The sequence below is a fragment of the Sceloporus occidentalis genome, unplaced genomic scaffold (genome assembly GCF_023333645.1).
Source record: "Sceloporus occidentalis isolate IW3139 unplaced genomic scaffold, rSceOcc1.0.p SCAF_3, whole genome shotgun sequence".
Taxonomy (NCBI): Eukaryota; Metazoa; Chordata; class Lepidosauria; order Squamata; family Phrynosomatidae; genus Sceloporus; species Sceloporus occidentalis.
Window position 1 is genome coordinate 215,245,381 of NW_028316983.1, and position 25,470 is coordinate 215,270,850.

Here is a 25,470-nt window from a genome sequence, read left to right on the forward strand (position 1 = left end):
CTTCTCTCTCAGACACTAAACCTTAATACCAAGACTTCCAGTAATATTTCAACATATCACTCTATTATAAAATACAAACTTGATTGTAAAATTCAATGTAATTCAATCTCAGGACCAGTTCAGATGTTACAGTAACAGATAGATCTCCTTCATTTTCACTGAAGATTACAGTCAGCCTTCCTTACCTTTTTAAAAAGTAATTGAATTTTATTGTAAACATTACATAACAAAAAATGAGTAAAATATAACATAACATGACAAATACAAGTAATAAAATAAAGCAAACACCAAAACAAATTCTTTTTTTTCTTTTCAATCTTTTCATATGTTATTGTCTTTCAGTTCTTCCTATTTTATCTATTCTTGGTATTTATGAATATTATTTTTACTGTTCTTTTTATTTAATATTTCTTGATTCTGTCTTAAGAAAAATTCACCTTCCAATACACACTGAACATAACAACATCTATTCCATCACACATATTACATTACAATAAACAAAACTGAACCAAAAAAGAGAAAACTTTATTTTCAATCTAGTTGGTCACAGTATCTTTCTTATGGTTGGTATTCAGAGTTGATACAATGTTTCTTTGCTTAACAGTTACAAAGATTTACAATATCTGTTACTATATTTTATAAGTGGTCTCTAGGTTACAGTTTCACATAAGACTTTTGACTAGATTCTGAGCTTTAAAGCTTTGTTGCTACTTTATGACTTTACTAGCCACACCAATTCAATTGCCACACTTGACCTATTTTAAGGCCAACCTGGATATTCAAAACCCCTTCCAACTACCCCCTTTCAGCCAGTGTATCTCAGCCACCTTGGCTGTTAAAACCCCTCAGGGTCTAATAAACCTCTAACTCAGAGCTTTGTCCCTATCTGGTCCCTATTCAATTCCTATCTGGCCCCTATCTAACTCATACACACTCTTCTCTTCCTAATTATACTTGCTCCTGGGGTTAGTCCACACCTTATCTCAGGGGTAGGCAACCCTTTTGAGTCAGGGGCCGGGTTGCTGTCCCTCAGACAACTGGGGGGCCGAAACAAAAAAAAATTTAAATATTTTTTTTTAAAAAATAATTAAATAAATAAACCGGGATAAATGTAGGACAAAATTTTCAAATGGAGGGCACTTTTTAAATAAAAAAATGGAGGACATGCAAAAAAAATTGCTGATTTTTTTAAAAAATGTTAAGATAAATGCATGTTTCTGAGGCTTCTATAGACAATTGCCCCACCATGCCCCTCGCGCGAGACACCAAAGACCCTGGCGGCAATCGGCGGCAGGACCAGGCTGGGGCCGGTCCCAAGGCCTCTCCGGGCCATATCTGGCCCGCGGGCCGCAGGCTGCCTACCCCTGCCTTATCTCGACTAAGCTCCCATTGGTTGTTGCCAGGCTCACTCTGATTTGATGTTGCCAAGATTCCAATCTGTCTTTTCTCCACATTACAATACAGTTTTCTTTTTATCATAGTTGGCAAAAACCATTTCTGTTTTAAGCAGGTTCCTGGACTGTGAGGCTGGAAAGTACAGTGTTACTACCTGGGAATATTTTACCATTTCACCATCCTTCAATTTTCAGCTTCAGTGATACACTAGGTTCAAGGTAGGAATGCTATCTTATGATGCAAAATTAGGAGGTGCACAGTTGCATTCAACCTGGCAAGAATTTTATTACCTTCCTGTGAATATGACAACTGAGTCCCCAGCCCCACCACTTGCAGCTAGAGAAAGACATGCCATACAGTCTTGCTTCAGAGTTGATTTGGGCACCTAAGAAGCATAGTGCAACTACAGGGAAGATCCTTGTCTTGTTCAGATCCACACATGGGGATATAGTGTCCAGAATTTTGGACAGATGTGCAGTAAAGTAGCAAACACAAGATCCAATGGGAGTGGGGTCCTGATAGCCACATTTTTGATCAGTTAGTTAACAGCGTACCCACACTGTACAACTAAAGCAGTTTGATACCACTTTAACTATCACTGCTTCATCATATGGCATCTTGGAATTTATAGTTCTATGAAGCATTTAGAATCCTCCGCAGAACATCTCTAATGCTATATTTCCGGGGGTCTACTTCTGAGTTCTAAGTTCCTCAACAAACTACAAATCCCAAGATTCCATAGGATGGATCCATCACAGTTATAATTGTATCTCACTGCTATTATTTGGCAGTGTGTCATCATTATGGGTCAGACAAAAACTGTAGGCACTTGGAGATACCATATTTAATAACATTTAACACCATGAAGGGCATGGTGGGAGAAACTGTTTCCATAGCAAGGAGGGAAAAGATATCCCTAAATCTGGCTCCTGACTGACAAGCCATAGTTTTTACAGAGTCACTATTACATCTATACTGACCACAATTCACCCTCAGCAGTAGGCAACCAGAGATGTTACTAAGAGCAAGCAGGGGGTCCACAAAAGAATATGTTATTCCCAAACATCAGGTTATGAAAAGCAATAGTTATCCATCTAACTTCTGAAACAGTTAAATAATTTATCGTCTGAACAACCCACTTAAGCTCAAATACCTAGTTTTAAACCAATTTAGTCCCATTGAAACACAGCAGATGAAATCCAATTACTCTGGGTTAATTGAGATGAGAAGCAGGCTGCTTGAGCTATGATTGCCAAGCCACTGTGAATCACGCTCTTATCACAGTTCTGCAAGATGATTAAGCAAGTAAGATCCCTAAGCCACCATTTCACTATTGCATAACTTTTAAGAATTGAATTGTTTGACAAGAAGACAGATTCCAAGTGTTATTAATAATCTAAGAGATGTTAATGAAGAGATGTTAATGAAGAGATGTTCAACAGCATTTTGATACCGAAATTACAACTAGAAGCCTAATGATTTCCAAATTGACTGATGTTACATTTGTGTAAATAAAAGCAAAGCAGAGAAAGATTAAAATAAATGTTTAGCAGTGCTGAAAAGTTACTGTTTTAATGCTTTAAATAGCTTTTAGCTTTTCAGGTAAAATAAATGTCTGAGGCTGCATCTGCACTGCAGAAATAATGCAGTTTGACACCATTTTAACTGCCATGGTTCAATGCTTTGGAATTCTAGGATTTGTAGTTTTGTGAGATATTTAGCCTCAGGTTTTGTAAGATAACACCAAACTGGGGAAAGACTGGTAAAACTAGTGGGTTATTAGATGTAAGGGCAGCTGGTTGATCCATTACTGTGGGACAGTAAATCCATTCTTCAGTGTTACAACTGCAGGTGCTTGTATTTGTAAGGGACCTCTTCTAGTGCTAGACCCATCCTGACAGAGGGGTGGCACAGAGAGCTCATGTACCACCAGTCAGAGCAACTGGAGAAGCAGCCGCCATAAAACCAGGGATAGCTTCAGGGGCCACCCTTGATAAGACAGATCAGTAGTCGAACTATGCATGCTATCTGTCAGCTTCATGCATGAAATGAAGTAGTCTCATGAAAAATAATGCCCCAATGACTATTTTTTCCTTTAAAGATGCCAGAAGACAGCACAATGCTTGCCAGAAATCGCTGTTCTGGCGCTAAGCCCACAGGTTCATATGACACTGTAAACACTATCATTTTACTGTAACTGATCTCAGTAACAATGCCTTTGGTTTTTATTTCACTATGTCCTTATTTTATTTTGCTGCCATGTCTGCAAACACTTAAGACTCTGGGCTTCACATGACTGAATATCAAAGCCTTAATATTACTAGGAGGACTTATGCTCTGGTTGGTAACTGCTTCAATTAACAAAACAAACAGCCCTCACATTGGGTTTTTACAAAATCTGAAATGTGATGGTGGCTTTTTTCTTCATTCATCACAGCTCAGCTCAGAATTAAATCCAGATCCAAATGTCCGCCTATGTGTGTTATAAATTCCTGGTGACTTCCACATGAGGAAAAGTTTAGGCCCAATGCTCATGAATGTCAGAAGTTTATTATCTGAACAGGATATTATTAATATTTAAAGCAGCTTCACAGATGTCACACTTTCCTGAAAACTGTTCAAATGATGTGAAAATATGAAAAGCAATCTTGTTTTGGTTTGAAGAAATCATGATAATCTTTTGGATTTTTTAGTGTTACAATTTATGTGTTGCTAATATAAATGTGTAATGTGGCAATAATTGCCAGCAACATCATATTAGATTGGAAATGTATTCATCAGCAATTTTTCAGCAAATGAGTGATGCTGACATAGAATTGTTATGAACATGATACTTCCCCTCCCTCCCTCCCATCCATTCATTCATAGATGTAATTTGGCTTTACAGTCAAAAGGAGTTACAGGAAGAATTGTGGTCTTGTAAATATTTTGTTAGTTCCTTCAGAAACCTCTCTAGACAAAGCAAGGTGGATTCATTTACCCTAAAAGGAAATACATAAACAATTGAGGCAAGTTTTCCCCTTTATGTTGTAGTCTGTAGAAAGACAACAAAACAGCATACTAAAAACTTGCTCTCATTTGAAGAATGGGCCTGACCTTTCCTCTCTTTGATATAAATAAGGAAGGATCCAAGCAAAACTCTCACCCTCTCTCTCTTGGTGTTCAATTAAAATAGTATTTAAAATGCCATATGAACTTTTCTTGTGAAATCAGATGTACAGGTTAACCTCAACTTTGAGGTAAAACAGACTGAGGGCTTGGCCCCCAAAGCAGCTGGAAGGCACTCTTTTTTGCCTCTGTGTTTTGGACCTTTGTTTCCAAAAGACTCACAGGGACATCTGCCATTAATTTACAGTGTAATTGTATGTATGTTTATGCAGGAAGAAGCCACATGACTATGAAATCTCCTTTACTCCTAGAGACTGAACAATGATAGGATGGTGCTCTGGGTCCCAGATCACACTCCCAGTCCTCAGATGTCATACCTCACCCCAAGATCCCTGTCCAAATTCTGACACAGATAACGAACACTCAGACATTGATACAAGGAAACATACAAGTGTCTAAAGCCAGTGTCTTCTCTGTTGTGGACATGCCACAGACAGAGACACAGCCCTGGAAGCAGCTACCAAGCAGAGCATCATCAAGAAAAGGAGGGTGGAGACACTCCATGTTTTTTATATCTAAAACACTCAACAATCAAACGACACTTATGGGAGGCTGTCATACCATAAATATTCCAGAACCGACCTCAGGAAGTTGTTGCTCACAACTGACCTTTGTGGTAGAAGCAACATTTGTGCTTCATGTTCCTGTTCATGCAGCCTGATAGCCTTGCTCTATTTAGTAGCTATACCCTTGGATCTCCCTTTGGACTGTTGTCTTGATTTATTGCTGAACTGTTTATGACTTGGACTGAACTGACTTCACGGCTTCATCCTCCTTGCTGGTGAGCCATGCTTCTTCCTGCATTTCTCTTGAGCTCCATATATTACCTTTCTGAGGGTCTGGTGTAAGACGAATGTGTGAGTTCTGACTTAAACCCAGAGCTGAAGAACCAAAGAAGAACCAAACAAGATGGTTCCACGCAAAGCATTGATGTGATGAAGGTATTTGGCAACCGAGACGAGGAAAGTCTGAGGAACTTGGAAGCTGAAGTGGGGTGCCATTCAGGTGTGACGAACCATGACTGGGAAGGTGCTTATCTCCTGAGTCGCCATGAAGAGGAACTGACAGGACAATGGAGTGCTCTGAACAGAACGAGAGACTTTGAACAGAACAAGTTGCTTGGAACAGCCTGTCTTACATCCCAAAAGAGTAAAGTGAGTAATGGGCTGCAATACTGCAAGAGAGCCAGAGAGAAGAAAAGGTATCAAGACCCTGGACTTTCATCTCCATTTTGTTGGTATCTACCGCGGCAACGGTGTCATCCCCAAACCTTTGAGAACAACTGATCAATTTTCGGCGGAAGGAAAGTGTGTGTGAGTATTGTATGAATGTGTGAGTGAAAGAGCTCTTGATAATCAATGTTTGTGTTACTTTTGTGATTTGATAAATGTTACATGCATGGTGTTTAAAACCAAATTTGGTGTCTCATTGTCTTTGTCAGCCCTCCTCTGAAAGTCCGCGGAGGGAGAGGTTTTCATTACACGCTCTCAGGATAAACAGGTTGCCCTTAACAAACTTGGGCATAACACTGGTCTTGTGCTGAGGGCATCAAATTCAGATGGCTTCAGTTTATCAATGTATTACTTCTTCCTAAAAGTAACAGTTCAAGCTCTGCAAAGTGTTTAGGATAACAGTTTAGTCAGAATCCAAGCCTATCTGTTTAGTTGTTTTTTGGCTCTGATTTTTGTTTACAAGTATAATGAATGTTCCTGGTGGCTAGCAATAAAATGATTTCAGGAATTCAATAATTTAATATGAAAACTATAAAATCATATAGTTATCTTGGGTTCCATCGCAAAAGAAATGCACGATATAATTGAAATAACAGAATAGAATCCTGTTGTACCTTAGACACTGAGGAAGAAGACGTTTCTAGCATAAACCTTCACAAGTTCTGATCCCTACTGACAAATGCACTGGAATCTACAAAACCTATGCCAGAAATTTTTTTAAAAAAATTAGCATCTAAGGTACTGCAGAGTTCTTTTGTATCTTTTCATGCTGAAATACATCAGCACATCTCTTGAATGAAGTGCAAAATCATTTATACTACACCTACATAGAAATGATGGTCTTAAAGGTACAGCAAGGAATTGCTACAACTCTGGCCCAAATTCACATTTAGGGCCTTGTTAACTGCACAAAATGGAGGCTCTGCTGTTGGACATAAATTGGTGTCCTGTTAGTGGCACACACATGGATTATTCTCATCACATATGAAGCATGAATTATTTGCCATAATGCAACAAATTTTGCTGGCAAAAACAGAGTTGCATACACATCAATATTGGGCACTGTGTATTGTGGTTTCGCACTACAGTTTTCCACTACTCACTGCTGTTTTACATTATACAATAGCACCCAGTCATTTGCAATGTTGTTATTCCCCATAGAGTTTGCATAGTGCTGGAATAGCATATCTCTGCATGTGGCTATTTACTCTATGCTGAGGGAATGTTGGATTGCAGCCAATGTCTGGTCCTTAATGTATATGCTGCAACATTTCTGCATACTGTATATATAAATTTATGAAAGAAAGTAGAGTTTGGTTCACTATTACTACACAATGTAAAGATTAACATTTTGAGAGTTTCATGAAAGGAGTACTATGGTTTCAATTCCCTCTTTGAAAAATAAGAACTATTGTGTCTAATTATTTCTTTCTGAGTGTTTCCAGCAAAAGTGTCAAACCTTATCATGTATTAACAGTATTTTTAGTTTACAGAAATTGCAGCCAAACATGCAGGCTGACAAAAGGAACAGCTTCAAAATGAGTCTGCTCTGTTCTATTAAGATAGGCTAGATTTAATTAAAGATAAAGAAGCAGCAAAAAATAAATGATCACAACAATTGAATTATTCTTTAATTTTAGATGTACTGATATTAAGCTCTTCCCTACTCTCCCTCTCTGAATGTGTCTCTTGAAAATGGGAAGATTGATTGGATCTAACAATTAAAAGATGGAGAGTAGGGTAGTGATGATCTCAAGTTATCCTTCTCTTTTTCAAGACAGTAACCACTCCTTTGATTAAAAGAGAGATTGTGTAGTGTTCCTACCTCTCCCCCTCCCACCAACGCATACAGCCCTCAACTGATGATTCCCTAAGGAATATATAATCCATAGCTAATACAACAAAATCCATTTTAACTGCTACCACCCTGGCCTTGGAGGAAGAGAAGGACAGGAAGGCACAGGTCCACCATGCCTAGACCCAGAGGAAGATCCACTGCCCTGGCCTTGGAGGGAGAGAAGAATCAGCAGTATCTGCTGGATTTGATCCTGTTCCCCATTGCCATTCCCTTCTCTTTTTGTTTCATGTATTTTTAGATTGTAAGCCTGGGGGCAGGGAAGTGTCAAATTAATATTCTGTAAGCCATTATGAGAGCTTTTCTGGTTGAAGGGCAGATTAGAAATACAGTAGACCCTTGTTATACGCTGGGGTTTGGTTCCAAGATCCCCTGTGGATAACAAAATCCGTGGATGCTCAAGTCCCATTAAATATAGTGACATAGCAAAATGGTGTCCCTTATAAAAAATGGAAAACCAAGGTTTGATATTTGAAATTTATACTTTTTTGGAACATTTTCAAACTGTGAATGCTTGAATCCATGTATAAAAAATCAGTGTATAAGAAGGGCCAACTGTACACTAAATAAATAAATGAATAAATACTTTCTCACCCCAACCTAGAGTCTGTTTTTTTAAGTACAGGAAAGAAAAGGCCAGTCCCCCCCCCCCCCTCTCTCTTAGAACTACTTCCAGTCAGATTTTGCCACTGCTTCTGCCATTTGCTTTTATTTTGTTTGACCTGTTCTTTTTATATTCAACCTATGTTGTCTTTTTAAAAATATAACCATGACTATTCCTATTCCTTTGGAGCAAAATTACCCCCCGTCATGCCTTGTGTGTTACTACCCTACTTACTTCACTTAGGAAAAGAAAGGACTTTTCACGCAGTTTTTTAAAATATAGTTTTGGCACCCATTCATTGAGTGACTGGGATGGATAAGCCTAGTACTATCACCTAATGGGCATCACATTCCAGTATTTACCTTTTCTTTCCATTGTATCATTAATGAGTATGGTGCAGTTGTTAACATTTGTTAAATACCACAGAGGTACAAGCGCAAATACCTGTCCAACCACAGAGCTTACAGTGTGGCCTTCAGACATTTGTATTTCTTAGTTCAGCCTACCTCAGAGTTCTTGCAGGGGTAAAACAGAGACAGAGAACTATATATGTTGTCCTATGCTCCTCAGGAAAAGGGCAGAATAAATCCACTGAACCAACCTATCACCAAACCTATTAACAAAATTAAATTGCCAGATATTTTTTGGCTGAAGTCTGCTTCCCTCAAGGGATCTTCCTGTGTTCAGATACATCTTTCACTCACAGAAAATGCTATTTTACACCTCATCCTGGAGATCTGTGTGAGGAAAGTTAAATTAAATTTTTTAAAAAAACTAAATGGCATAGAATTCAGGAAGTATTTCTTAACACAATGCATTGTTTAACTATGAATGATGGCCAACCTGTACTGCATGAAAATGGACTGAGCAAATTAATGATGTTTGAGGCCACCAGCAGCTACTATTCGTAGTGGATATACCTCCTTTCAGTATGTGAGGCTGTACGCCTGTTGTTGAAAAAAAATTAATTGTTCTTTTAAAATTTTCTTTAAAAACATCACATCTTACCAAATTTTCACTTTAACCGCGTGAAACTATCTACATGTAAATACATTTAGGCCTGTGTATTATACTGCAATTTAAAGGTGTAATTTTAATTTTGTTAGTTGTTTATGTAACAGCAATGACCATTATGTTCAATGATATACAGGAATTGTGATTTATGAGTAACATTAGTACCAAAAAAATATTACTAAGGATTCTGTATGTTCTGGTATGGGAAGAGATCAAGGGTGGGGTGACACCATGAGTTAATACGCACTGGGTGACACCAACTCCTTTAACACTATCAAATTTGTTGTAGTGTAGGCTTTCATGGACTAAATCCACTTCAGAGGTTATGCCTCGAATTTTTAGAAAAAATCTCTTTTCAAAGTGCCAAAAGACTCTTGGTATTTATGCTCAGACAGACTAATGTTCCTACCCCTCTGCAAACTGAATTTATAAAATTACATATATGTGAGTGTTTAATACTTTGGGGCCTAGGAACTGAATTGCTCAGTCACTGAAACTGTGTCTCTTTAAAATATATGATTTAAAAATAAGCAATTCCAATAACATAAGGTATCTCGGGATAACCATTTCTTGCTGCTTTGTAAACTGCCAAAGCAATTCAGGAACATTTATTGTCAATACTGAGCCTGTGATTACTCAGTTTTATAGTGACAGTATTTCCATTATATCAAATGCCTGATTTACATATAATCATTTTATTAGATGGATTTTACTCAAGAGCCTGAAGATTCTGTGTATTCTATTACTCCATACATTCCATTCTTATTGTCCAAAATAGACACCTAGTTTTAAGATATACATCCTTCAGAGAGATAATAAGTTAATAAAATCAGTTGCATTTTGCAGGAGCTGGGTTTTTTTCCACTGTTGCTGAATAACAGACAGCAGTTTAGCAATCTAAATGTAGAATAAGTACTTAAAGTGTCAGTCACTGTGATACTTTAATGCTGAAAAAGTGTTTAAAACATTCCTGAAGGCTGTAAATTCAATTCCCCCGCTTATTCAGGTACTAATCTCACTGACTCCTATTAGAATCTTTCCCTCTGTGTGATTTTATTGTAACAATAACAGAAAAGAATTGTACTACACCCTAAAATAGTTATTATGCACAGGTTCACAGGTATTGCTGCTCTTCTCTCAGTGATAAGTATATATTCTGCATTCAAAATGCCCAATTTTTATCCTTGGTATATTTGGATCCTGTAGTGCTACAGCCAGTCAGTGTAGACCTAGTCTTTCCTGAACTGGTACTGTATAGATGTTTTGAACTACAAGAGATTACAGTACTTAGAGGTTGGTAAAGGCTAGCAAACACAAATACAGAATTATATGGACCAATGGTCTAGTTAGTATAAGGCAGGTTTCCTTATTTTGGCACTTTGTCTTATTTCACCACAATTTATTATAAAACATCGTTTCATAGTGCTTTCATTTTCCTGTTCCACTTTGTTAAGTGCCATTTGAAACAAAACCTGGTGCACAATAAACACTGCATTTTGTGTGTGTTGTCATTAGGTATTACATGAGACCCATATGAACACTATGACAGTTCTGAGAAACAAACAAAACAAAACAAATATAATTCTATATGGTTAATTCAACACATATCCCCTTCTCACATCTGCAAATAAAAGAGTTTATATTAATTAAGGAAAGGCAAGAACTGAGTATGACTAAATAGTAGCAACACTTGATAAAAAGAGAGATGTGATTTTCCAAGCACCTGGGATCTCTGTATTACAGCAGAATTTTAGGGTACAAGAACATCACTCCCGTGCCACTTTCCATTAACAGATAAATTTAGCTCATTATCTTCTCAAAAATTAAGAGGGTTTGGGGCTCTGCTTTAATGAAGAGGTCATGCATGCCTATCACTTCCAAACATCAATTATTTCTTTGTTCATCTCAAGTCCCCAAGGCTCATATTGGATTAATCTGCCAACTAGTTTGCACCTTTATATTCTGTGAAGACTGAAGAGTTATTTTTAGCAATTTAATTTGGCCTCTCTCTCAAGTTGTCAGAGCAGAAGACCAAGGACAAAATTTCTGTTTTATTCCTCATTCATGGTATGTGGCATAAGTACTTTAAAGAATATATGGATACACACATATTTATATACCATGTATAGGCTTTGTTTTGCTTTTTAAAAGTATCTCTTTTGGTATTTGTCAATGGTAAAGTTTACCTAAATTGATAAAGCCAATTAAAAACAAGGCTATTTTATCCCCACAGTCTTAGAAACAGGGCCATGCCACCAACCGATATATCAATATTTTGCAGCAAACATCTAAAACTTTATTATACTAATTTCACACACTAATGATTTTGGAATGCACTCATAAATCCCTGTAGCCTTTTTTCTTCCATCCCTATTAGCTACTCCAAAACAAATTATTTTACAAGTCATATTTTGTAATTAAGTGCTTTTGTTGCATTTGATGTAAATCTTCACTTAGCATGGAACTTTGTAAAATGATATTTCAATAAAAGTGAGACTTGCTACATGGTATTTATAAAGAGACCATACTGTGTCGAGCATAGATAAACCCATGGACCAAATGAAATACTGATGCTCCTGTTTGAAAGGGGAAAGTTCACTGTATCAACAAAAATGCTTTTATCAAGTACAATTGTGTCTGTAGCAACATACAGTGTACAATAATTATTTTATGTACTTTCATTTCTAACATAGGATTTAATTATCAACAGAATGTTTCATAGATCTTCTTATCAAAAGCTAGCTAATGTTTATGCAGAGATTTCAGCTACATCCCTGAGCCCTGGCAAACCTAAAGAGGAATAGATGTGAATGCTTTCAGCTTGCCCACAACACAGAAAGAAACAGTCATAGTGTGCATAACCTTCTCAAGAGGCTCAGACAAATCTGGATCTATTTGAGCCAGGTACGTTTTTTGAAATTCTTACTGCTGTATGCCTTCAAGTTGTTTCCAACTTTTGGTGACCCCAGGGTGAACCTATCACTGGGTTTTCTTGGCAAGATTTGTTCAGATGAAGTTTGTGTTCATCTTCCCCTAAAGCTGAGAAAGTGTGAGTTGTCAAGGTCACTCAATGGGTTTTTATGGCTAAGCAGGGGTTTGAACCCTGTTCTCCAAAGTCTTAGGCCAATGCTCAAACTACTACACACTCTTGTTCAAGGTTAATATACAAAGGGCTGGAAAATTAGGAGGACTATAATAGGCTAGAGTACACTCTGCCAGTTGTTATTTTGTTGAATTCAATCTAGCCACTGATTTGATCTATCTAAAATGAGATTGAAGCTATATGAAACAGAACAGAAGGTCAACAGTAATCTGCTTTACATGATTATTTAAGATTATACGACTATATTAAAATACTTGCATACTAATCCTAAACATTGGTATAGATGTCCTTGACTGCAATGCCAGTATAATATCATATACATTCAGATTCTGGGTTGACACAGCTCTTGACACACTTTAAAACATTTTGCAAGTATAACCACAAGCATGGTAGGGTACACTTTATCTGGACCCAGAGATCCAGGGTGCCTATAATCTATTACCATAAAACCTTATTCTCTAGGTTTTTTAAAAAAAGTTAACTCCTAGTGTCTGTCATCCACATCTTGTGAGGTCTGACTGAGCCAACCTGAAGGTGTGTTAGAGAAGAACAAACAATGGCCTGTAAATTGCTGGCCTAGGCTATCACTACAACAAAAAGACGTTGCAATTGGTAGCAGATTTCTGTCTAGAAGCATCCAGAAATATCTGTGTTTCCTTGTATCATATGCTCTCTCCCAAACTATGAACCTCAAAGTTAATTGTACATAACCAGCAAGAATGGGCAAAGCAACAGAATGAGGGAGTTTGACCTGATGCCAGGGACAGTGTGAGTTAGTGCAGTCATCAAAAACTGCAGGCGTTCAGTTATAGGCACAAGAACAGTTATGTCTCTTAGCTATGCTTTTCTATCAAGGGCAAACATGCACAACAATTACTTTAGGAAGAACTGTAATGATTTTGAAAGGCCAGAAAAAGCAGAGCTTTAAAGAGAATTGGTGTATTCACATCTCTGGAACACCACTAATCTATTAGATTTTTTTAAAAAAGTAATAAATCAACAGAACACTGCCATTAGTTAGCAAAAAAGCACAAATAAAAAATCTTTATAGGATTCTTCTGCTGGGAAAAAAAAGCCTCCTCACTCAACAAAACTCAGAGTTTGGAATTTTAGCGTAAAAACTAGTTTGCTTTATTAATCATTTTGAACTGCTGTTCTGTTCATTAATTGAACTGAAATGCTGTGTGTTCGGAGTTGGATGCTTCTGTAACACATCACACTTTCCACCCAGCAGAAAATAGTCATGTTGGAGGTGGGGGCTGAAGCAAGTAAAACATGAATTCAAGGACATTAAGAAGGAGATATGTCATAGTTTCACCTGATGGAATTTTATGATATCACTTCCTGCTCCAGGATCTATTTATGCTTAAAGCTACAGGGGCCCTCTCCCATGCTCAGCCTGTCAACTCTACTGTTTTAATGCCTACAGCTTCTCCCACTCTGGTATTATCAGGTCTCTGACCATTTTTTCTTGCTGACTACATGCTTGACACTTTTTGTCATAATACTTAATATTATCTTAGCTCCTATATTTTAATTCTCTCTCAAACTTCATTTCCCACTGTGCTTAAATTTAATTCACTTTTAACAACAATCATTCCCTATTACAATTGCCTTTCATTAACCAATATCTATTGTCTTTCCCAGTGTTTCTTTTAAATAGCATGTGCTTTTAGGGCAAACAATTGACTATACATTACCCATGAAATTTTGCAAAGCAAATTACAAGTTAATAATTTATATAATTTGAATAGTGATTTCATTAGTGCAGGTAGCCCTTTGACCAGTGCAAATCACAACTATTTTAATATTTTATAACATCACCACTAAGTTTCAGCATGGCTTGGAAAACTCCTGCTTTCTTTTGGGTTTTACAATGTGTTCACTATTTAATCACATATTTGTGAACATTTCATTATTATGTAGGTGCAGAGGCAGCTTCCTTGATTTTTTAAAAATAGATATCATCTGGTGAAGTCACCAACCCAAGATCACTTGAAAAGCAGCAGGATACCTTGTACTTTCTAAATGGAAATTTAAGAATACTTCTTTTACTTACAGTATTTAGTTTGATCTTAAATTATGGGAAGCTTTAAACAGATAATAAGAAATTCCATGATTCTAAAACTTTTTTCTTTTTAAAAGGGGATGCAGTGGCTCAAGTGGTTAAGATGCTGACTCTGTTGATTACAAGATCAGCAGGTTGGCAATTTGAGGCCCATGCGCTGCATGATGGAATAAACTCCTGTGACTAGTCCCAGCTTCTGCCAACCTAGCAGTTCGAGAGCATGCAAATGCAAGTAGATAAATAGGTACCACTTCTCAGTGGAAAGGTAACAGTGTTTGGTGGAGTCATGCTGGCCACATGACGACCAGAGCAGTCCTTGGACAACACTGGCTCTTTGGCTTAGTAATGGAGATGAGCATTGCCCCCCCCCCATTGGTTTTGACTAGACATTCATGTAAAGGGACTACCTTTACCTTTTTACCTTTAAAACTTTAAATGATGAGCTTTCATGTCATTGTGTGAGAGTGACTGAATATCAAATTTTCCCATACCTATATGGTTACAAAGGCTCTGAAACACCTTTGTAGATGACTAGAAATGGTCTATCAATATAAAAGTGCATCTGCATAGAGAGGGTTCACAAATATAATTACCTTCTTATAGACTAATCAGAGAAAGGCAAGGTGGGGTTTCTTCACAGCTTGCCAAGCACTCGGTAAGCAGAGAAAGATCCCACTTCTCCCACCTGCCTCCAGAGCTGAGTGCAAAATGAGAAACAAATTCCTGCCATAAGAAAGGTATGTGCTTGTGAATGCATGAATGGGGAATCCGTTGTGAGAAGAATCCAAGAAGCCATTTAAGGAAACAATGCTTTCTGTCTGCCTAAAAAAATCAGTGTGACAAACCCCTGACTCTCATGGTAGGAACAGAGAAAACAGCAAAGCACATATTGTGGCTGGATGGCTCTAACTTTGTGCATACATTTAATTACGGTATTTCTTTTTAAAAAGAATTAACAAGAGATCTATATCTTTGCCTATTTCATTCTTTAATGCAGGAGGAAAATCGACCGATTAAAATCATTTATAAAGATCACAAGGGTTTTGTGATTTTTTTCCAATGATCCTACTTTTTTTCTAAAAATGCAATGGGTTTTGTAAAGTTTGCAGAATTTCTGCCAAAAAAAATGCTGAAATGTGAAATATCTTGCACTGCTAGAAATTTTTTTTCTTAGACATTCTTTCCAATCAAATGTGATAAAATTTGTAAATATTTTTTAAATCCTTACACTGAATAAAAACAGGAAAGCCTTGCAATTCATGTAAATAAATAACCGTTGGCCCTTATCACACGAGGGACTTACTATGCGGTAATTGTAGTGCAAACGTTGCTCAAATGCTCCAGAAGTGTGGAAGTGGGATCGTCCGTCATACTTCTGAAACATCACTGAAGCGCTCTCGTTGTTCTTCCGTTGACCAATCATTCACGGCGTAGCCATTTTGTAATAACAGGATCGTCCGTTATTACAATAATGGCTTCTCCGTGAATGATTGGTCGACGGAAGAACAGTGGAATGCCTCAATTACGTTTCAGAAGCGCGATGTACAAACCCACCTCTGTGCTTCTGGAGTGTTTGGGCTATGATTGCTGCGCAAGTCCCTTGTGTGATAGAGTCCTATGTGTCCATATTGACAAACTGAAACAAGTCCATTAATTCAAGCCATTTGATGGAAGCAGGGATTGTGTATGGTGTCACATTGGGGGACGCTGATAAAACTGATAATAACGTAATTTGTTTTTATAAATAAACCTGGTGGCCTGTTTCTTAGCATCTAACTTTTCTCTAAAACAGAGAAATAAATGACTCACTCCAAAAGTGTTTTGAGTTAAAAATCTCAAAACATTGCTTTTAAATGTACCATATTCATAAAACATTTAAGATCTTTATTGGGCCAATCAAAATGCAGCAAATATATGTTGCAAACTTTCAAAGCTCCATTGAGCTTTGAAAGTTTGCAACATATATTTTCTGCATTTTGGATTTCTTGACTTTTCAGGATTCAGGACCTAAATCTCAGGAAGAACTTCCTGATGGTCAGAGCTACTTGACAGTAGAAGACGCTGCCTCAGAGTGTGGTGGAGTTTCCTTCTTTGGAGGTTTTAAAACAGAGGCTGGGTGGCCATCTGCTGGGGATGCCATTGGCTTTTTCATCAGGTTAAGGTGTCAAAAATAATATAGTAGAAAAAAAATTGATGATCTTAGTCAGAGGCCTGGAATTTATTGAGATATTTGTAGTGGTGTTCTGAATCATAGAATCATATATCATACAGCTGGAAGAGACCACAAGGACCATCAAGTTCAAACCTCTACTATGCAGGAACAATAATTAAAGCACCCCCATCAGATGGCCACCCAGCCTCTGTTTTAAAACCCACAAAGAAGGAGACTCCACCACACTCTGAGGCAGTGTCTTCCACTGTCAAGTAGCTCTGATGATCAGGAAGTTCTTCTTGAGATTTAGGTCCTGAAAAGTTAAGAAATCCAGAAGTGCACCAAAGAAAAAGCATTCCTGCACCAGGTATCACTCAGTGCGAGGAGTGTGACTAGCAGGGGCGGGAACTCTGGGGACTTCCAGTGGGTGGAGCTTTTGGGACAGCGCACACTCCATCTCCCCATGCTGCCCCCCCCCCACACACACCACTTTATCTTCCTATGTACACACTAGTCTGGAAAAGGAGGGACCAGCAGACTGAGCATGAGGGATGGAGCACACGGGGGATCATGGAGCTGCACGTGCAGGGGAAAAGGATGGTACAGTGCCTGGGCTGTGTGGATAGCATGTGGGGGGACAAAGCAGTGCACGCAGAGTAGGGTGTGGGGGGGAGTATGGGGGATGGTGAAGGGGATGATCAGGTATCAGCCCCTTCCAGAGGTGTCACCTGGTGTGATCCGCACACCCACCCACCCCTGCACCCTCCCAGTGAGGCTACTGGGTGGAATCTCTTTTCTTGTAGTTTGAATCCATTGCTCTTTGTCTTAGTCTCTGGACAACAAGCCTGTTCCCTCTTCAATATGACATCCCTTCAGATACTTAAATATGACTATCATGTCCCCTCTTAACCTTCTTTTCATCAGACTAAACATTCCCAGCTATGCTCCTCATAGGGCATGGCTTCCAGATATAAGTATGGAGGAATATCTATGAAGGCTGTATCTTTCTCCTTCTGGCCATGTGGTATGAAGCGGTATATAAATGAAGCTTGTTTGTTTGTTTGTTTGTACTGGGAAACAAAATATTTTAAAGTCCAGGAAATTTAAATGTCATTAGCAAAACAAAAAATGATTTTCTTTGAGATCCAGGATGTCTCAGTCCTTTCTGATGCCACTAACGCCATTATTAGAAAGAGAACACTGACTCTCTCAAAAAGCCTCCATGCATTTTCATTAGTAAAAATTTAGATGCTGTTAGGTAAAACATGCCAATTGCAGTCCTCCTTTTTGAAAAAAAGGTTTATCTTCTTGGAAGTGTTGTTGTTGTTATTGTTGTGTGCGTTCAAGTCATTTTTGACTTACGGCAACCATAGGTGAATCTATTTTTGGAGGTAGAAACCTCAAATAGTAAAGTCCCAGTCCATTGGCTCCCTCCATACTCAGAAAACCACCAACAACATATTAACAAAATGCAGACCTGTGACTAACATCATTAAATTTTTTTCTTCTTTATTATTTTTTTACACTTTTGCCTGATGAAGTAGTCAATGGAGCTTTGAAAGTTTTTGACACATATTTCATGCATTTTGGTTGGCCCAATAAAATTATCACTGTTTTGTCAATTTTGGATGTTATTGTACTTTGCTATACAACCAACATTGCTACCCCTGGATATGTTAATGTCTCAATATGATTTTTTAAAAAAATAAACAATAACAAGGATATTTCAGAAGACAAAACATATCCTACAAAAAGAGCTTAACTATACATGGTTCCCATATTTATCCTTTCCTAAATGTATGTAAATACATAATTGGTTCAGAATTATTATTGCACAATGTGTATGTTTTCAGTGTGAAACACAAATCAGCTCTCTAGTTTGGTATGTAAGAAAATATACTGGCTGAAACCCTATTTGAAATCAACAAAGCATAAAAGCAATGCCAGCAGTTATGGCAGAGATGCAGGAACAAAGTGGCCAGCAAGGTAGAAGCAGGAGGGAGCATCTCCAATACATACTCCAGCCAGACAGTGACTGTTTGGACCAAGGATGGAGCTACATCTGGCAGCTGTCTGGCAATCATTTCAGTGCTTAGGTAAAAACACTGTGCAATACTTGTTTGTGAAATGTCTACAAAAGTAATTACACTAGCATAATCCATTTACCAGATCACACAACCCTCTTGTTGCAACAGCTCTACTAGCTAATATTCTGTTTCCAGGCACAATTTCAAGTAGTGATTATGCTCTATTAAATTCTATACAGTTTGTGTCTAGATTATTTGAAGGACTACCGTATATTCTCAATTATAAGCCGACCTCATGTATAAGTCGAGGGCAGGTTTTTAGTACCAAATTATGGATTTTGATACTATCTGTGGATAAATCGAGGGTAAAACTTACGGGTATGTAACGGGATCTAAAGGATGAAGCAAAGGAAAACAACACCAAAGAACTTACAAAATTGCAGCAGGCATAACTGTGCTCCCACTAAAGGCTGGATAAATGAGAGAATGTGTGTCAGTGCTTCCAGGGCAGATTATAGTTTGCCTTTCACCAGGGGTTGGTTCCTTTTTAAAAATAAGAGTGAAAATACAGTACTAACATTGACCCATGGATAAGTCAACGATGTTTTTTGGGATCAGTTTTTTGACTAAAATTTCTAGACTTAAACATAAGTATATACAGTATATTATCCCATACATGCCTCTCCAGGCTTTGCAGTTTTCAGAAGGGGCTCTTCTCTTGGTAAAACCACCCACATAAGCAGATCTGGTAGCAACATGGAAGACAGTCTTCTAGATGACTACTCCTAGGCTCTGGAACGTCCTTCTTAAAGGAATTAGGCTGGATCATTGTTTGCTGTACTTCCACTTCACTGTATTCCTCTTCACTGCACCACCTGTGTGATCTACAGCCATCTTCACCTTAGTAAACCTATTCAAAGTACATAGAATCATAGAATCATAGAGCTGGAAGAGACCGCAAGGGCCATCCAGTCCAACCCCTGCCATGCAGGAAATCCAGATCAAAGCATCCCCGACAGATGGCCATCCAGCCTCCGTTTGAAGAACTCCAAGGAGGGAGACTCCACTACACTCCGAGGAAGTGTGTTCCACTGTCGAACAGCTCTTACTATCAGGAAGTTCCTGCTAATGTTGAGGTGGAATCTCTTTTCCTGCAGCTTGCATCTATTGCTCCGGGTCCTAGTTTCTGGAGCAGAAGAAAACAAGCTTGCTCCCTCCTCAATATGCATCCCTTCAAATATTTAAACAGGGCTATCACATCACCTCTTAACCTTCTTTTCTCCAGACTAAACATACCCAGCTCCCTAAGGCGTTCCTCATAGGGCATGGTTTCCAGACCCTTCACCATTTTAGTCGCCCTCCTTTGGACACGCTCCAGTTTCTCAATGTCCTTTTTGAATTGTGGCACCCAGAACTGGACACAATATTTCAGGTGGGGCCTGACCAGAGCAGAATATAGTGGCACTATTACTTCCCTTGATCTAGACACTATACTTCTATTGATGCAGCCTAAAATCACATTGGCCTTGTTAGCTGCCGCATCGCACTGTTGACTCATGTTCAAGTTGTGGTCTACTTGGACTCCTAGATCCCTTTCACATGTTGTCTCCTTAACCCAGGTGTCCCCCATCCTATATCTGTGCATTTCATTTTTTTGCCCTAAGTGCAATACCTTACATTTCTCCCTGTTGAAGTTCATTTTGTTAGCTGTGGCCCAGCTTTCTAGTCTATTTAGGTCATTTTGAATTTTGATCCTGTCCTCTGGAGTATTAGCTATTCCTCCTAATTTGGTGTCATATGCAAATTTGATAAGTATTCCCCCAATTTTTTCCTCCAAGTAATTGATAAAGAAGTTGAATAGTACTGGGCCCAGGACAGAGCCCTGTGGGACCCCACTGGTCACTTCTCTCCAGGATGAAATGGTGCCATTGTTGAGCACCCTTTGGGTTCGTCCGGTCAACCAATTACCAAGACATAATCATATCTTGCAAAAAAAAATTATATGACTGTTTGTGAGCACTTGGCCTTAAATGCAATTTATAAGAATAAATAATGAATTTATTTTTAAATGTCAAGTACTGAGTAATTATTGGCTTTTACCATCCAATCTAAGATTTTTTAAAAGCCACTTCCATTAGTTAATGACAAATCTGATTCTTATTCACATCATTTACTGATTCTAATTGCATATACTGTGTCTTGATAATGAATCCCTAACAACCAACCTTGTGACTCAGTTATTTCACAATCAGTATCTGCACCACCATTACCATTACAGCTACTGACAGAGATTATATACATATACCTATATTTCTTAACAAAGGAATATCATTTTAACATATATTAATTATGATCTAATGCTATTTCAGGGATTATTTTAAAAGACAATACACTCACAATATTTGTGAGCCATCTGGAATACTCACAGGTTACCACATTATTAACCATAGGTGATGAAGTATTATGAAGTCAAGTTACAAATCATAGTCATTAGCTGCAGACATGCCTCCACCTTTCATATTTTATGCAGGCAGTGGTTAAAGTTTAAATAATCTAATAAAATAACTATGTTTTGTGGTCCCTGACTGCTTAATGAAAGTACATCTCTAGGCTACAATGTTCAGTGTCAAACACTGAAGGAGGAATCAATGATTTACATAATAAGCCCTGTCTACCATTCCTAAAAATGCCTTATTTTACCAGTGAAATGTTTTTACACAAATCAAGAGTATGGAAAGGTTAAAAGGAACTTGGATGTGGCACTGTGAACACTTCGTAAAATATAGGGTGACTCAAAGAGAATGATGCAAAACCTAATAAGAACAACTTTTTGCACCCTTCTTTTTGAATTATCCAGTATTAATTAGTAAGCAGTCTAGAGACAATGGCGGGTTATAGACCGCCCATTTGGGGCGGGCTATACCCGCCCCTTTCCCCGGAGTATTGGGGCCTCAGCGGCCAGAACGGCAGCCGCTGAGGCCCCGATCCGCAGCAAAACGCCGCTTCCCCGCAGCCTGAAAAGGGGTGTCCCTGGGGCTTCAAGCCCCAAGGACACCCCGCGGCAGCGGGGAGAAGAGAAAGGGGCCGCTTGGCCTCTTTCTCTTTTAATCCGCTGGGCGCAGCCGTCTGAAGGCGGACTAAACCAGGAAGGAGCTCCGAAACGGAGCTCCTTCCTGCTCCGTGTTCAGGGCACACTAAGCGCCCTGGCACGGAGCAAGGACGTCATGACCGCGCCGCCCCATCTAAAGGCGGCGCGGCCGTGACGTCCTCACGGCGGCAGCCATATGGAAGGGCTGCCGCCGTTTAGTGCGTGACGAGCACGCACTAGGGTTAGGGCGGTGCGGAAGCACCGCCCTTTTGTAACCCTAGTGCGTGCTCGTCACGCACTAAAGTGCCGGTCTGTAACCGGCCAATGTCATTATTAACGTCTGCATGTAAGTGTGCTTGTGTGTGACTACTGTCCATTTAAGTGCAGTACTTAAACTTGGTTTGCCTTTCCATTTCGTGACAATCTTGCAAACATACATTTCTTCTTAGACTGTTAAATACAATGTGTCAGTGGTTTTCTAATTGGTTTCATAGACAGTTTAAGCTGCCTCAGAAACTTAAGGTGTGAACTTCAACAAGACAGAAATGAAAGGCATGATCTTTGAATGCTGGAAGCATTATCGTAGGGAACATTAACATGCCCACATAAGGTGATGGCAAAAAGCATGGAGATCTAATTAGTGTCCTGAGTGAAATGACTGTGCCCTAGGAACACTTTCCAAAATCTTTCACATCACACAGATGATTATTTTTCCTAGCAGACAGAGGATTTTGGGGGGTCTGAAAACCTCTGAACATTCTAACTGACTTGAACGTGCAGATTTTAGTACTTGTTTTCTGCAACTTAAGGTCATTACACATAGTACTATACTTTGGAGCATCAGACTTTGCCCTCTTCTGTAAGTGAGCCCTTCAGGGATTTGAATCATGGTAATAATCTCCCCTTTAGTTTTTTATGGGTTTTGGGGGTTATGTGGCCATGGCCTGAAAAATCCACAAAAAACTATGGGTGCCAGCTGTGAAAGCCTTCAACTTCACACACACACACACACACACACACACACACACAGCCTTTAGTCTTTCTTTATCTAGGAAGATTTACCTAGTTTTATCCAACATTATTTGTACTGTTTCTTTTCCATAGCCCTGACCACCTTTGAATCTGTGAATCCTTTCTAGTTCAACCACATTCTTCTTAAACTGTGGTGTACAAATCAAATATGGTATTCTGGACTTAACACGGTTTTAATAACTCTTCAGAAGCTTATGCCTAACCACATTCTTATATACTTTATTGGATTGTGACCAGTGTTTTTACTTTTGTCATTTGCCTCCACCACAGAAACGTCAGAATCTCAAATACTGAACATGATGTGCAGTCAACATGGAGTTTCACTGATGCAGGGTTCGGGGAACAGGGTGATAAATAAAAATACACTGAAAAAAGGATTCTAGCAATAATGCTCCTGGGGGTGTTTCATCACACTTACAGAAGGAACTCATACAATTCATATGCATTTATACAGGCAATCAAAGAGATAAATAGAGAGGTTCTTTATAAATATAACCAAAGTGTCATTAGTATTGTACTTATAAAGAGTATGATGAGCTCACTGTGGGTTCCCCAGAAGGTGAAGCTTTAGTAGTTGTTGTCACAAAAATATACCTCAGCAATACATACTATGATGGTGCATCTGGATCACCTGACCCATGAAGGATATTGCTACATTTTGAAGAACCTGAAAGAACCAACTTGTAAATTACATTGTTTATATCCTGTCTCATGGAATGGTCTTCTGCTAAGGCACTGAAGAAGTTTTTATATAAATTTTAAAAAGAATAAATTGGTCTTAGTTCAATGACCAGGTTATGAGATGTTGTCTTAAGAAATGTACTGCTAGTTTTAAATTTAGTTTGCAATTCGATATCCACTACCCTGGGACTAAGGGCCTGAACAGATAGGCCAAAATAAAGCTGCTTCAGGTCACTTTGGAAGTATTCTGTTTAAATGCTGCATGCATCCTAAGAGGCCGGAAGCTGTGCCAAAGCCGTGCTCCAGTCCTAAGGACTGGAGCACAGCTTTGGCACAGTTTATGGCCTCTTAAGATGTGTGTGTCATTTGTGGTCTGGTGGACAAAAACATGAATGGTAAAAACTTCCCTACAGGGGGATTCAAAGAGGACATTCAGTGACTTTTTTTTTTAAAAGAAAACATGCAGTTCTTCAAGTCCTCATGGGGACTCAGTGAGCCTCCTGCAGTTCCTCACCCTTGAAATAAAGTATTAAATGATAGAATAATTGTTCAATTTACAGGAAATGCCAGACGTACTGTTAGTCAAATCTATACATATAAGAGGAGACTGAAAGAAGAATAGTCTTCTGGAACTGAGGCTTTTCCTCCCCTCTCCCACCCCCCCCCCACCCCCCAAAAAAGTTGGTGACTATATTGAAAGGGCCCTGAACTCTGGCTGCCTTGATGAGGGTGTCCAAACTAAGAGTTTGGCAATGTACTTCTTCTTTCCCACTACTAAGACTACATGTTCATGATGGTTGTCAACTGAGATGTCTGTTCCAATATTTCACACACAAGATGAGAAAGAAGAGTGGCATCTTTGAGGAAGGAAATGCTTAGGGAAGAAATACTGCAATGAGAGGTGACCTTATTCACTTCAATCCTTCTTTATCACAGTTCGTAAATGCTGCTATTTGTTCAGCACATAAGTACTAGGGAAATCCACCCAGCCATTGTCCTGATCAGGACTCAGAGCACAGAAGGTACTTTACACAAAACATATAGAAAATATACAGTGGTTTACTTGGGGAACAAATTGGTACTCAGCTTTTAAAGAATAATACAGCACATGTAGTCAGATACTAATATACTGTTGCATTTATGGAGCTGTCAAGGCAAATGCTCACTTCTAAGCTGTATCTCTCTCACTTTGTTTCTTCCTAATGGCAAGGAATACGGTCAATATATTGTTATCCTTCCCGTGGAACTGTCAGCAGAACATTGTTAGAAAATGGAACATTTTCTTTTCATATTAGGCTTTCTTTCAAACATTGATTTTTCTTCCTGTGCTTGGAACATAGCAGTAAATTTACATTAATTAATTACTTTAAACACACAAAACAACTTGAGCTTACACAGCTGCTCCAAGTGATGGCATATTGTTTTATTTGCCCAACAATTATACCAATCTGAAAGCATCAAAAAAGCCAGTGTGGCATAGTGGTTTGACCACTGGACTACAACTCTGTAGAGCAGGGTCTGAGTATTGTAATGAGACTTCTAATTTCACTGAACCAGGAAAACACTATTCCATGATCATTCAGTCAATCTGATTAGATGTATTGTGAGACAAAGTAGAAAAACTGTACACCAAACTCTCTACTGTGTGAAACATGAAGACTCAGGCGATATACATTTAACAGATAAATAAAAATATTTCGAGCAAAATCCTACCTTGGGATTGTGTAGCATAAGTCTCTACATCTGGAATTATTTACTGATCATACTTTGCAACTCTTGTGTTAAATGGCAACATTGCATAGCAGAGCATGCATATAAATTTGTAGCTCAATACACAACTGAATGTGTATGCACATGTGCAACTCCACAACCTTGAACTGAATGTCAATGATCTGCATTTGAGAAAAATCTCCAGCTGCTTCAATAGGGGGCCTTACAAATACAAACAGGATCCCAGCCATTAAATATTGCAAAGTAACTGAAAAGAAACTCTTGCTCATGGTGCTTGCTATGTATGTCTATGCGTATGCACAAAGGTAATGATTGCATAA

The 25,470-nt window shown here is 38.6% G+C and overlaps 1 protein-coding gene across 3 annotated transcripts in view; it reads right to left on the bottom strand.

The window, feature by feature from the left end:
* MMP16 (matrix metallopeptidase 16) overlaps positions 1–25,470 on the bottom strand; it is a 234,511-nt gene that overhangs the window by 141,606 nt on the left and 67,435 nt on the right. The window lies entirely within an intron of this gene.